Source organism: Acipenser ruthenus, chromosome 8, assembly GCF_902713425.1.
Source record: "Acipenser ruthenus chromosome 8, fAciRut3.2 maternal haplotype, whole genome shotgun sequence".
Lineage (NCBI taxonomy): Eukaryota > Metazoa > Chordata > Actinopteri > Acipenseriformes > Acipenseridae > Acipenser > Acipenser ruthenus.
In genome coordinates this window covers 7,148,123-7,163,144 of record NC_081196.1, presented here as the reverse complement: position 1 = coordinate 7,163,144, position 15,022 = coordinate 7,148,123, and the positions used below count along the sequence as shown (strand labels likewise).

Sequence of the window (15,022 nt, the reverse complement as noted above, 5' to 3'; positions counted from 1 at the left end):
CACCTCAAAACAAAAACACATCAGTTCAGTACACACTAGTGACTACTACTTCTGTCTGTATGGTAGTTTGCTTCATTTTAGAAGAATCGTCATTAAAATGTGGGAGGGCTCCTTTAAGCGTGACAGTAATAATGAAAACCATCCATCCGCTCAGGAACAAGAAAAACATGAAGACTTGGGAGTCACAAATAACAATGCAACCTCAGGCAAAAGACTAAAAAAGTTCAAAACACAGCAAACAAAAAACAGCAAGAAAAGAAAACCACAAAGTTTTAGACACACTGGAAATGTCCATGGCCTAGTTGTCTACGATGCCGCAAATTAGCCAATGAACTGTATTTATTACATGGCAGCAAATGAAAGCAATGCCTTTCCGAAAGACCGCAGAGATTTCCTGAAGGATAACTTGATGAAACACAGCCGTACAGCACATCATGTTGCTGCTACGCAAGCACGAGCAATGCAGCCATATAGAGAGCGTGCCATCAGCAAGGCATTCAAAGAAAAGGATGCCGTATCACCAGCTACGTGGACTGCCATCACCTTTCAAAGAACAGACCCAGTTCACTTTCTGGATCCAGTTATGTTCCAGCGAATTCCCGTAAGAAACACTAAATTCATCTATATATGGTTTTAGGAAAACCTCACTTAACAGCTTCGTCAGTGGTACAGTAGTATTAAAATGATCATTTCATAGTAGATCACCATCACAAAGCGCTTAATATAAAGGTCTTTAAAAAAGTCTGTTCGGAGTTATCCAGCCTATAATCCAGATTCTTCAATACACTATGCGAATTACAAAACTTTCATTAAACCCTCCAACTGTAGTTTAGCCGGTTAATCAAAGAGCCCTGTATGCGACCCAAGAAACTGGGTTTGAACCCAGGGCTCCGACAGCTAAAGTGTATCAAACAAGTGAGCAAGCCAGCAGCATTCCCTCATTGGTAATTAGGAGAGTCTAGCCTAGTGTACAGTATGAAGCAAAGGAAGGTTACGTTACACAAGGGAGCGCTCTCACTCTCACTCTATTGCAGTAATAAGACAAAAGCAGAATCTGTTACCACTTCACAGCTTTAAGAAATGGGAAAGGATCTCCAATTCAACACCAATTGACCTATTTATCCCTCGAAGTATTAACTTCCATGCAAAAAAAAAAGAATCAAACAAATAGAATAAAAAACTCAAAGCCCAAAACATCTCTTTGCCCGTACACACTAGCTGGTCCCTTAACCACTCCACATCCCTCCCCCCTCCTCACCCCAGTGTGCCGCATAACAAAGATGCAGTGCCCTTGAATTCCATTCCGCAGGAGTCGAGTTATGCAACGCCCTCTCTCTCTTTTTACAGCACGTGTAGCTCTGAAAGGTACAGTACTGTCAGAATGCACTGGCACAGAATAGAACAAGCACACCAGGTTTCAAATCAGTCTTGTTTTAATGAAGGGTATCGCCATTCTAGATCATTGGCACATACTGTACTGGCACTAGCTGATGGATGCACACTATTTCTATCATGTACAATATATATGTACCTGGAAAATGACAGATATCTGGTGACAGGTTTTCTACACTGGTACAGTAGTTTCAGTTTCTGGCCCTGTGCTTCCAAACAAGATGCTCCAGTGCAGAAGTGTCAGCAGGTTTTAGGACCCTACAGCAGCTGCCTGACTCCTACAACACATTACAGATTCAAGCAGTCTAACACACATCGTACTGTTAAATTAAAGCAATCTTAAATTAAAAAATGGTATTTTAATGTTTAAAAATGAAGTCAAGGCACACTCGACACACCAAGTTATAAATTAGCGCTTTTATTGCCTGCCCACACAAAGCAATGATCACGGAACGCCACTGTAATGAAGTGCAAGCAGGCAAAACGAAAGCGAGATGGTGTTAAATCACAGTATCAGACACACGGCTGCCAGAGAAGACAGCGGCGGAGAGACTGGCAGCACGCCTCAAATTACAGCAGAAGAAAAAAAACAAATAAATCAGGTCAGCCGCCCCGGCTCAGGGCGACAGATAAAGCAATGATTCAGAACTGAATTACACGGCAACCCTATTTGACAGGTAATAAAGCCCAACAGCAATATCGGAAGCTCTACTGCCATTCAATGAAACTGTGACAAGCAGAGAAAGATGCTGATGCCGTATAATGAACGTTACCACCAAAATAAAAGACGCAGGCAACAGTGTGCGTGTTTGTGTGCAAGTCTTTGAGAGTGTGTGTGTGCGCGCACGCAAGAGGGGGGTGGTTCCAGTATATGAATAAATGCAGTGTCACAAACAAGCTGCAAACAAGGCCGCTATCCGACACTACAGTTTAATTATCCTAATTTCGTGCACAGGAATTCACCCGAGCACAACAACAAAAGAAGGCTGGGAAAACAAGACATACAATGCGCATCTTAATCCAAAGTGCCAGTAAAATGTTGAAGTTACAAACATGGTTGCTGTTATTGATGAATATATTGTAACCCAGTATTGGTACATTTATTTTCATTAGTAATTCAACAACACGTATAGCAAAATTATTACTGTTTTTTAGGGTGAACAAAAGGAGGCAAAATGTGAGTGGATTTGAATCTGTAATCGAATGGTTTGCAAGCATGATCACAGAATCACAGAATATAGGCCTAGCTGTGTAGCAAGTATCATACGGAAACTAATTAAACACAACACTGCAGCCAAATAAGGTAAAAATGATCAAATTGAAACTACGAATTTGGCATCTCTAATGCTTTATGATACAGTATTAGCAGCTGAAAGACAGGCAGCAGACTTGCAATATAATATAAGCTCCTTTCATGGTTAAATACTAAAAAGATTCCCAATCAGTCATTCCTGTGGGTTCACAGCTTCTCGTTAGGGATAACTGCCAATAAACACTTCACTGGTAGCCCTCCAAACCAAATCAAGCCATGTGCCTCTACCCAAGTGCAAGCCAAAGAAAACCATGGAAGGCCAATAAAAAACAAGTGTGGATTTATTTCTCAGAAATACTGTAGACTCAATTCAGAGAAAATGAAAATTTGCTTGTACAAACCTTTTCATAGCAGATTAACACCCAACATGTACTGATGCACTCCATTTTTTATGTTAATGCAAATTACATGTCCAACACGTATCTATCAGACCTGCCCAAGCAAGACCGCACAAACTGCAAATGTTTCATTAGAAGAATGTTGACTTTATACACTGTAGCCAACCTGGAAATCGGAGTTGCCGGCTAATTTTCACCTCTGGAGGAACTGGAGATGTTAATCATTGATAAATGGGGACTTGTCCCTAAGGAATCACTAAAGACTGGCAGACTGGTCACTTGAAATCAGTGCCATTCTAAGCCCCTTTCACACTGGCATACTCTACCCGGGTCAGGACTCGATGTCATGCAGATAGGGTACTCGATTTCACACTGCTTTTCATAAAGCAGGGTTGAGCTGGGTGACAGATGCAAGTACACAATACGCGTATCAAACATTTCTGCATATCACCGCCTGTATAAGACTTGCATTGAGATCAAATGTAAGCACTATGAAACAAACTAGATTTAAAAGAACGGAATGCATCAAAGGCAGCAAGGGAACTTTGAATCGAGAGTCAGATCCAACACACAGTCCTTGATCAAACAAAGACTGCTGCCACACAACACTTACAATCCATCAAACTTTCTTGAGGAATCATAAATAAAATGTACCGGCCGGGTGTGCAATTTATCACAGCTAAATTTAATTAAGTGTGCGCTGCACGAACATATTAAAATAGCTTTCTCTCCCCACTGACTCCCAGCCCACATAGAAATAACATTAACCATGTAATGCAACTGGTATAACTTTTTTATTTTGTATACTTAAAGCACAACTGTGATTGTGGAAGGGCAGAGGCTTGCCCTGTACATAGTATGTTTGTTTTGCTTTGGTTTTATAAATAAATTGTTTTGATTTGTTTAAAAATAAAATGCATTACAATGTTATAAAAACAAAGTGTGTGCTAGATGTGGTAGGGCTGGCAGGTTTGACTTCCCTCCCTGCCTAATTGAAATGTAATGTGCAGCAATGTGAATCAATTACCCCTGGTCACCTGCCTTTAAAAAGGGGCGTGAAAGCCTGCCCTTTGTTCGTTGTTCTTTTGTTTGGCTCTGTTCTTGGTGTACCAGCGTGGACTCGTGGCTGTGTGGATATCCATGTCCATTTATGTCCATTGTTGTATATAGCCTCTAGGGATACCATTGCTGGTACCCTAGTGGCAGCAAACCACCACTGCAACTGCCTGTGATAAACCCCAGACGCCTGAGCTGCGTTTTCAATCTCAAACCCTCTGTCTCTCTCGTCTCTCAGTGGATGCCCACACAGTAACAGAACACCCGTTACAGGGATACATCAGGGCCCTCTATCAACAATTAAATTGGATCATTGTTTTCCCCACTGCTTGTTCTGTAAATATCATATCACATGTCGGCTAGATATATACCCCATACACCACTTTAAGCTAGCACTTCCTAATTGCATTACTTCATGAAAGAATAAGGAGCAATATATCAGTATTCCATTTCCTTTGCAAATATGTGAATACGGTTGCAAATGGAGCTTTTCCATTTTTCTATGACATTAATTAACCACACCTGAGCTTGGTTAGGCAAACATTCCAGTAATCCAGCTCCCATGTCCTGTATTACAAGGCTGCTGACTCTTTCAAAAGGACAGGCTCTTGGCTCCAGTCTGTGATGCAGATCCTAACACCCTGGAATCAGCTGCTCCTGGGAAATGCAATTTGAGCATTTCTAAAAAACTCAGGAACAAAAAGGTGGCTTGTTCCGAAACGAGTCCATCGTGGATAACCAATATAAGTGAATGGTGCACTGATCCCTCTGCTGGCAAATGCACAAGACCCTTTCAGATGCTGCTGTTGGCAACGAGGCTGGCACTGCCTGGCACTGCCTATGATCATTCTAATGCAGCAGCAGCAACACCACCACCACCACTCGGTGCCTGTAAATAAATATTACAGAGCAATAAGACCCTGGGTTGAACAATATACAAATACAATTATAAATTATTTTAGGTAAATCATTTTGGTAAACGTATGATTTCAACAACCATTATTTGTTAATTTTTTACAGAGCTATACCACCTAGTACTGCACACTTCTAGTCAACAAAAACAGATGAAAGAAAAAAACCCAACTAAAGGTTGGCAGTATCCACCAGGCGCATGCATTTAAATTATTCATTAAAACGCAGCAGTCGCCCTGCCGGCTCGGTGTAAATGCGGCCGCGTCAGACATGCACTGCTGGAGTCTGAATCAAAGGATCTGCCGTTTCTACAAGCACTCTCCTACCACCAAGACAAGGCTGTGCGGTGCGGAGTGGTCCACACGTTTCCTTTGTGTATGAAAATGGAATCTCCTTCAATCGAATCCCCTCCCAAACCTCTACTTTCATCTTTCTTTACCCAATCAAAGGTGAAACAACTCTTGTTGTGTACTGACAAATTATTCTTGCAAAAGGTGGTCAGGCATCCCCACACTGTACATCACCAAAAGCCACAAAATGAAATCCTGACGTGCATCACATCAAGACTCAGGAAATATTTTCATGGTAGCAAACCAGCCACAGCATCATGATATTGAACACACCTTGTGTTTGCAGCCTCAGCTAGTCCTTTCCTTTTAACAGACACAGTTGTGCCCATGTATTAGAGACTGCAACACTCAGTAGCGACCCCAATCACAATGGACCTCACAAAATTGACATTTCAACAAATATTGGAGTATACTAAAGACATAAGCTTATTTGATCTCAAAGATTAAAAACATTAATGCAATGACTAATAATGTATAGCTGTATTAACTGGTCAAGATACTGTATAGTGTTCCATGGCAGTATACCACATCACAATAGCCACTGTGGTATTGAAAAAAACACTTTCAGAAAAACGAATTACTTATAGTATACTAATAGTTGCACAAATACTACAATATACCAACTGCAGTATTCAAATCGCACCTTTTCCTCTCAAAATAATAAAAAAAAAAACATTGAAGTGCACAATACTTCCTAAAGATCAAAGGCTGTGAATTAACCAGATACCTCAATGTTAAACCATGCAACCGAGCACAGCACAGTTTCCCATTGCAAGAGACATTATTATTATTATTATTATTATTATTATTATTATTATTATTATTATTATTTATTTCTTAGCAGACGCCCTTATCCAGGGCGACTTACAATTGTTACAAGATATCACATTATACATTATTTCACATTATACAGCTATCACATTATTTTTTTTACATACAATTACCCATTTATACAGTTGGGTTTTTACTGGAGCAATCTAGGTAAAGTACCTTGCTCAAGGGTACAGCAGCAGTGTCCCCCACAAGGGACTGAACCCACAACCCTCCGGTCAGGAGTCCAGATCAACCGGTTTGTGTGAAAATCCACACTGCTGCCCTAGCACCGGGGGGGGGGGGGGGGGGGGGCGAGCAAACGAAGCCCATGAGGGAACTGTTCCCACCTCCACCACAAGAGGGAGACTGCCTTCTGCTCCCACCTCCAGCATCAGGGGGAGACTACCCGCTGCTCCCACCTTTGCCGCCAGGGGGAGGTTGCGTTCGGCTACCAGGATTGCCTGGGCTGGAGGAGCCAGTCGGTGCACGGTCAGCCTGGCCATTGTTAGTGTTGGGTTGGGAGGAGGACCTCCCACCACAGCCGCCACCTATGGACCAATTGCTGCCCCTGTTCCTGGGCCGGAACTGTGATCGGGACTGGTATGTGGCAGTGTGCCCCATCCCTGTGTATATTTTCTGTTATATGTTGTGAGCAGTGTGTTAATGCTGGTGTATATGTATTGGTGCACAGGATATAAAATGGTCTGTGTAACACATATAGTTGTATATATATATATATATATATATATATATATATATATATATATATATATATATATATATATATATATATATAGTTGTATTTAGGCACGGGGATGGCACAATCACTTCACGTGCAGATAAAGTATGTAATAGTATCTGTATGCAAGAGTCACTGCCATGCATGATTGGTGTAAACATAAACCATCCACTATATAAAAATTGAGAGCAAACATGAGTTTATTCCACTAATGTGGTTGCTACTGTCGCTAGGTGTGCAGGATTTAGATAAGGAAATGGACAGGGCATTTAAATATCATGCTCCTACAGTAAGAATTTAATGATGTGCCAATTCTGGAGAATAATGCAATGGGGGATTGTTTAATGTTACCGATAGTAACGTTAGCGGTTGCTTCGCTCAAAACACTTGGCATCCCGTGGCAAACCTGAGCGTGGGAGTATTTGCACTCTTGACAGAACATGTCCAGGAAAGGCTTGTCAGAAAACAAAAACACCACCTGCCTTTCCTAAATAGTGCACAAAGCAAAGAAACACAAAAAGACTGATATGTACTGCACATGCCAATACTGTACATGACCTAAAGTCTCATCTATAGGAGGATTACAAATAACTCAATGAGTTTCATCTTACTGGTGTCTACAAACAATATCGTAACTTTGCTGAGAAACTGTCAGAGAAAACCTGAGTGGGCGCAGACACAAGTGAAGCCAGTTTAGTCAGTTTAGTCAGCTGTCTGCATTAAATCTACAGCAGACAATTTAAAGCAAGACTTATTGTAGACCCAAAGACAGCAGATGCATAGACAGCAGATACATAGACAGCAGATACATAGGGGTATTACTGCAAAAAAAAAAGAGTCTATTACAGTTTTGAATACATCATTAGAGATTAGATATGTTTTACCCTTTGTCTTAAAACTAAGGTTTGGAAAATGACCTGACTTTGCTTTTACAATCTCAATGGATTGTGGTACTTCCTTAGAACACATATCATGATACAAAGGCTACAGCCTAGACTGAAAGACTACAGTACATTATTTGACCATTAGTCCACCAAAATGGTTCTTGAAAGATAAATAGTGAATAAAATGTGTTTCATAGTTTAGAATACATGTTCTCCTCTTACCACATTTTGTCTTATTATTGCAAACGAACCAATCAGAATTCAGTTGAGATTCAGTGTAATATTACACTTATGTATTCCTTGTAGTCTCAACACAATATACCAACATAAACCTCAATCAATAATTATACTATTCAATACTAGATCTTCATGTCCTTAAATCAGAATATCCCTAAAAAGGTAATAAAAAGAAAATAGAAGAAGCGGCTTTTAAAACCTTACAACATACACTTTAGTAATAATGAAAAAAGTATTCCCTGTAAGATTCCAGAGGAGTTCTTACATTGTAGCTTCCTTGAATTCACTGTTCATAAGGTTGTTCACACAGCGGGACATTCAAGACATGTTCACCACAAATCAGACAGTACTGTGTGAAGTTAGACATCAAGGGCCAAGTTCAACCGAGGAAGCAAGACGGTTTCTCATCCTCTATGCTGACCAAAAACATGCAGCATACTCTTAAGCGTTAAACAAAGAGGCTACTGTAGCCCTCGCTAGAAAAAACATGATCTACAATCGAAGAAATAAAGTTAAGCGTACCACTTACTTCAAATACAGCCAAAAAAAAGCTTCCAAGCTACTTTGCTTACACAAACTTCAATAAATGAAGATTTCATTTGGGCGGAGGACAGTAGCTCATCTGTTTTGATGCAGAAGCAGGCGAGGAAGCAAGCTTTCTGTAGTGAAGCTGATGCACTCCTAAGAGGCACCGATCGTTATCTCAACAAAGTCATTACAAAAAAGTGCCAGTTTAGACATCTGATAGAGCACCTAATCTTTTTTTAGCAGATCTTTTCTGCTATGATTAAAATACATTTTTCAGAACTTCAGGGGAAAACAAATTTCTATGAAGTCTCCAAAATTTGTGGTTCAACGCAATCATTAAGATAAAAAAGGGGAAGCGCTACAAAAAAAGGGTCCGTGTAAAAAGTGATCTCTCGATGCATACAGTCTGAATGATGGAAACAGAAAGAATAACACAACTCTGTTGAGCCGGAGGGAAAGTACTCCACGTGGACTGAGGAACAACATGCATCGTCTACAACCCTCACTTCATTACAAGGTTATTACACTCGAAAGACATATCTATTAATAGCATTTTAAAATCAGTGCCTTTGATGACTTGAATAGAAGAATTGCACTATTTTCATATGTAAATAATATTTGCTTATCCCAGCACTGTGATGCAAAACATACAATTAACAGAATATAAAAGAAAACCAATGCATCAATGGCATCTGAAATGAACCACACATTCTACAGTACAGTAAGAGTGCTTTCTCTCCTTTCTTTAAGAAAGGATTTGATCGTCCCAGCACTGGTTTAATCCCACCCATATGTGCCCCTTTTCATATTCTAAAAAGACTATTATAAATAAAAGCCTGGCATTCTTACAACCACTACATCTGTTTAGTAAGGGCCATTATTATGCGAACAATTGTGGAAAACCAACATTTCAGTCAACAGTCAAAATCCCTGAACATTGCTGAGAAAATGAAGGATGCATTCTCTTGGGGGCTTTGCAAATTAAACTTTTAAAAAGAGGGCGGTGTGCATTCTTTGTCCCCACCCCCCATTCTTTCTTCCAATTCTCTTTTTGGATTGGCTTTGTCCCGTCCCAGCTACTCATTAAAGGAAAGGCTTTAGTTACTCCTTCCACCTCTTCACAGGATTCCCAACACAATACTCTAACTGCTTGATTAGTGACATTACTCAGAAGCAACTACTGAAGATACATTCACTGCTTATTTCTTTATTTAAAAAAAAAGCTACTCCAACGGTCATGTTCAGTTTAATTATATATATATATATATATATATATATATATATATATATATATATATATATATATATATATATATATATATATATAATTTGCTAGTATGCTAATTCTTTGTTTTATTTCAAGTGGTGCAAACTTTGCACTGGAGCAAATGCTGTTTTGGTTTTGAATGAATTTGAATGAATGAATCTGCTTTGCTTAGTGTTTAAATACTGAGAAACTCCAAGCTTGCTGTATACTGGAGCCTTGCTTCAGTGCAGTGGGATTGAAATACAATTCCTATCGTTTTTTAATGGGTAGATTGCTGTATGTGCAATTATTATAACAGCCCCACAAGCAGCGCACTATAAATATAGATTTTATCTTACTGTATTTTTATAGATAGGCAGTTAATTAAAAACAGGGGGACTTCACGTTACCGTTACTACCTATATAATGAGAAATTATTCTAAATTATTTCTCTGTGCTAGGTGTGTTATCAAAAAGATAAAAAAGCAGATAATGTTTAATAAATATGTACATAGTTAAAGCATGATGTATACTTTGTTTTTAATGTATACATCTATTTTAGTTATTTTATTAATGTGTGTCTGTAATAAAACAAAAGACTATCACAGGTCTCTAGTTGTCTCTCTTCTTGGCAATTGGTGCTTCGATACAAGTCTGTATATGCATCAAGAGGTTTTGACAGACACTAAATACTTTCCCTTCTTATTTCTCTGCCATCTCGCCGGCCAGCTAAGCGGCACGGTATATAGGTATAGGATTTGCGATGAAAATTGCTACATGCGGTTGCTGTCTGACTGTCGCAAGTTTCAGTCAAAATCAGCGACGTCGCTGCCAGTTTTATGAAACTTACATTTTTACCTGTGAGGTGCCTGCGACTGCGATTCAGCGCAAAGACGTATCTGTAGATTGGTTGCAGGCACTATTCTCCTACAAAAGTTTGACCCAAATCCCAAACGTGATCCATCACACAATCCGCCTGAACCCTGGACACAAAGCTCAACATTATGCTACCCTGTACCCCAGGCAAGGGCAGAGACACAGTGAACCCCCAAACAAAACTAGGTTAAACTGCTGCACTCTGAAGTACAGGTAAGTACCTCAATATTGTTTTGCGAATGAGATCCTTTAAATCTGTTAGAAATGTTGTTTTTCCTTCCAACAGCAGTTCAAAATGGCATACTGGCTTAATATAATGTTAATCCCGTCTAATTGCCAAAATATCTTAAATGGTCACTTAAAATGTTCTTTTTTTGTTCTTTTTTTCCCCCGCTGTTACCCATGAATAGCAGTACTGCAGGATTGGCAAAACTGAAGTTAAATGCCTGAAATATTATGATTGCAAATGCAATTTGACACAGCCAGGACAGAATACCACAAAAACAGATATTCCTCAGAATGGCTCAACAGCGATGTAGGATCTACAGCAATCCTTCACCTAACTAGCCTATATTCTGCAGTCTGGTGGGAGAGGCTGGGATAAATGGAGTTGACACAGGGATGCGAGTCAATAACCTCCAGTCTTTAAAACTAAGGGGGAAATCACAATCCCACTAATAAAGGGAAGGTAATCATTGTGACTGCGTTCTGTAACAACCGAATGCATGTCTACAGCTGTTTTCCTTAAGACTCTACTGCAAACTTGGTTAGGCAACTTTGCATGGAGAAGACTGGAAGCTATATTAATTACACACCATCCATTACTTGTGATGTGTATAATAATGATAGGGATTCAGTGAAGTTCTGATATTCAATAGCTTTGAATAAAATGCATTTCTATCTGGCGAGTGAAAACTTCATTTGTTTCGTATTCGTGTTATATACCCATTATTTGTTTCATGCAACTTGTTTTATTGATGCATTTCAACAGCAGTATAGTAAAACTATTCTATAACACTATGAACCCGACCTCATTAAATAGAGACATTTTGATCTTCAGGCACAAGATATTCTGAACAAGATTAAATTAATTAGTTGGTTTAGCAATTAACCTAACTGCAGGGTTATTTGCCCACAAAATGAAACGCCTGAATTCTGTGTTTTTGCAGATGTTTAGGGGGTTATTTTGTAAAATCACAAGGGACATTATTCACCAGTCCTCCTGAACGTTCTATTATTCTGCAAATGAGGTCAAAAATATCTGGAATATGGTGAAGGACATGCAATCCGTCCTCCCCTTGCCACCAAAAGCCTTTGTTCTTCAGTGTTTGGATGAATGCTGTAGGATATTGCTGCACTGCATGTCTTTGGTCTTTCCCTGCTTGAAACAAATACCTCACCACTGCTTCAAATACATCACCATAACATATTACATCCAAAGTATGCGGGTACATGTAATAACGCAAGTGTGACGCACATTCTCACAAACAACTTGGGGTAACAAATGTGGTAAGCAAATTATAATCAATTTGATTTGCGGATCTCCCCAAGTGTTAAAATGAATAGATGATACCGTAAACGTATATATTTGTAGCTGTCACACTTGATTTCCAATAAAATCCGGGCAAACTCATCTGTAAAGGTTTTTTTTTTCCCCCTTTAATTATAATAAATACAAATTATTACAAAAGTAAAGTGCTACAAATTCATGACGGCCTTATGATGTCTTACTGTACCAAAACTGGATTTGCTTATGTCTGCAAAAAACATTTTAAAACACACACATACACACACAAGATATATTTACATCAACTAAAAAACACATCACAAAGGAGTTAACTTATACATTACGATTGCCTCCAGGCTAAGAACCCATAAAAAACATTCTATTGTCTGAACTCTTGCGCTAAACCACTGTAACATAATCACAGCATTTACATTACACTGTGTTTACAAAGAGATACCAAGGTCTTTTTTTTTTTTTTATGGAAATGCATTTCTATCCAAGAAACCATTATTAAGTCTAAATACGTTACTAGTGTTTTGGCATTTAAGTAACAAGGTAAAATGCACAACAGAAAAAGTAGTAGTAACAACAACAATAATAATAATAATAATAATAATAATAATAATAATAATAATAATAATAATAATAATATTTTTTTATAATCGCAATTAAATGTTTTTTTTTATTATTATTATTATGTAGTTATTTATTATATAGCACCACCGAAAATTAAAACTCTATAACGTCGTTTCCAGTTTTGACGACTGCAAAGTCGACGATTTTTCAAGATCATCAATAAACAGGAAGTTTCGTTATATTCATGTATCGTACATTTGTTTAAAAAACAAACATGTTTAAATAGGTTTATGTAGTATTATCAATCTTCACAAACTACCGCGGTTGTTATCGACGCTCATGCTGCAGCGATCCCACAATCATTTATAATCTGATCAGGTTTCCATTTTTTTTTTTCTCTCTAAAATAGCAGCTCCTTTCTCAATGTAACTGTCTGTAACAATGTCTTGTTATTATTAATATACACTGTACCAGTAACTCTATTGTATCAGTTTAAATGGTCAGATTCAGATCAAATGCCTCAACGGTTCAATTGCATGCAACTGTCAATTAATACTAGTTAGTTTAAAAAAAAAAAAAAAAAAAAAAAGTATATATTTTTTTCAAATCTGTCGCGGCAAATACCAACACGCACAAATTGTTATTCCGTGTTTTCAGTGATGATGGCTTCGAACACTTACGTACGTTTTTACTCAAACAATATTTACCGCAATTACATATACAAAATATATTGCACACACAAAAAATGCACTCCTTTTTAAAATGGTCACGCACAAACTCGCCGACACCATTTTGTGAAGACCCGATCTTACCAGGATCTATGCATGGAAAAATGTATACAAAAAAAAAGTCAAGGAGTTGCAATGACATTACACATAAACCGCCGCCTGCTATGGTAGAAATATTTACTAACGAGGAGAAATCTCTTGCTGTTACTGCTTTTCGACTTTTTCCGCATGCCCCACGATTTGTGCACCATTTGTAATATGCTCAGGTTTGCAAAAACATCCCATGTTTGGACACAAGCGCTGAAGCACACCGTATTTGCTGGAAGCATGCATTTTGAACACATCCCAATAGTAGCTCTTACCAGTGTAATGCAGTTGAACGCGTTGCCTTTATTTCCAGTTCACTCACTCACTCCAGGTTGTTCAACGTGTATGCGTATCCCTCTCGTTTTCTTTCTCGACCCTGTCGGTTTCCTCTTCAGGATTCAGCAGCAGCAATAGCGCAGATACACGGAGTGGGGGATGGGGAGATTGGAGGGGGGGGGGGCAGCATCAACGGGGGTGGATCTGTTCGTGGTGACGTTAACTCAGTGACAAAATGGGACGACAAGACCTCTGTTCTGCACCGCGCGATGTAGTGACGTGCCCAAAACTGAAAAACGAATACTGTATTCTCCTGCTTTTTATTTTTGTACAAAAAAAGAGCTCATTTCAAATTGTTGTCGATTCATTTAAAATGTCGCTCCATTTCTTTGTGCATTTTTATTTAAGCGTTATCTTTTCCAGCCCCCTCCCACTCGCATTCATCATCATTTACTCTGTATTCAACAGTAATGCTTTTATTTGTGCAGAAACTGGGCATAGTTTAACAAAGACGCACTGTCAAAATGCAGTTTCAATATTTTTTGTCGGTGCATTGCTGATATGAAATATATGTTGAATATTATTATATGATGTCTTATATGAAATGCAGAAAATGGTCTGTAGACATCTGGAAAACAATCACAATACTTAATAATTAAAAGATCTGTTTGTAAAATAAAATGCCAAATGGATTTGAAATTGACATACAGACACATACTATTTTTCAGTACAGTATTACATCACCTGCTCATCTTCCCCCATGTCATCATTTCTGATTTAACTTTCTTTTGAGCAGGTTGGGCCCAACAGAGTTCAAAGATCACAGCCTGGTGGCTTTCTGGAGCTCAGAACAATAAAAAAAAAATGTCTCAAAAAGTTAAGGGAAAGTTATTAAACAGAAATATGCTACCTGTATGTTGTTCAACAATAAGCCACAAGAACAGCCATAATTTGTATTTTTTTAAAAAGCAATACAAATAAATGTGGTCAGCAGCTATTTCCCTGTCAGGTAAAGGTTAAGAGGTTATTAGGTCAAGCAGTAAACCTCTTCACATGGCATTCTCTTCATTTAATTCCATGTGTAGTATTGTTATGATGTTTACAGTCGTTCTGAGTAGTTCTTGCATTTCCTGTAATTTTTTTTTTTTTTTTTAATGAAGCTACA

At 38.6% G+C, this 15,022-nt stretch overlaps 1 protein-coding gene across 13 annotated transcripts in view; it reads right to left on the bottom strand.

The window, feature by feature from the left end:
• The window catches only part of LOC117406782 (protein FAM168A-like), a 62,208-nt gene extending 48,181 nt beyond the window's left edge, over window positions 1-14,027 (bottom strand). For 4 of the 13 annotated variants that reach the window (XM_059028324.1, XM_059028326.1, XM_059028329.1 and 1 more), the window contains exon 1: window positions 13,857-14,025. The gene's annotated coding sequence lies outside the window, so the exon portion shown is untranslated. Of the gene's footprint in view, window positions 1-13,856 lie in introns of all 13 variants that reach the window. The other 9 variants (XM_059028323.1, XM_059028325.1, XM_059028331.1 and 6 more) reach the window with 5 other exon arrangements.
• Between the last annotated feature and the right edge of the window lie 995 nt (window positions 14,028-15,022).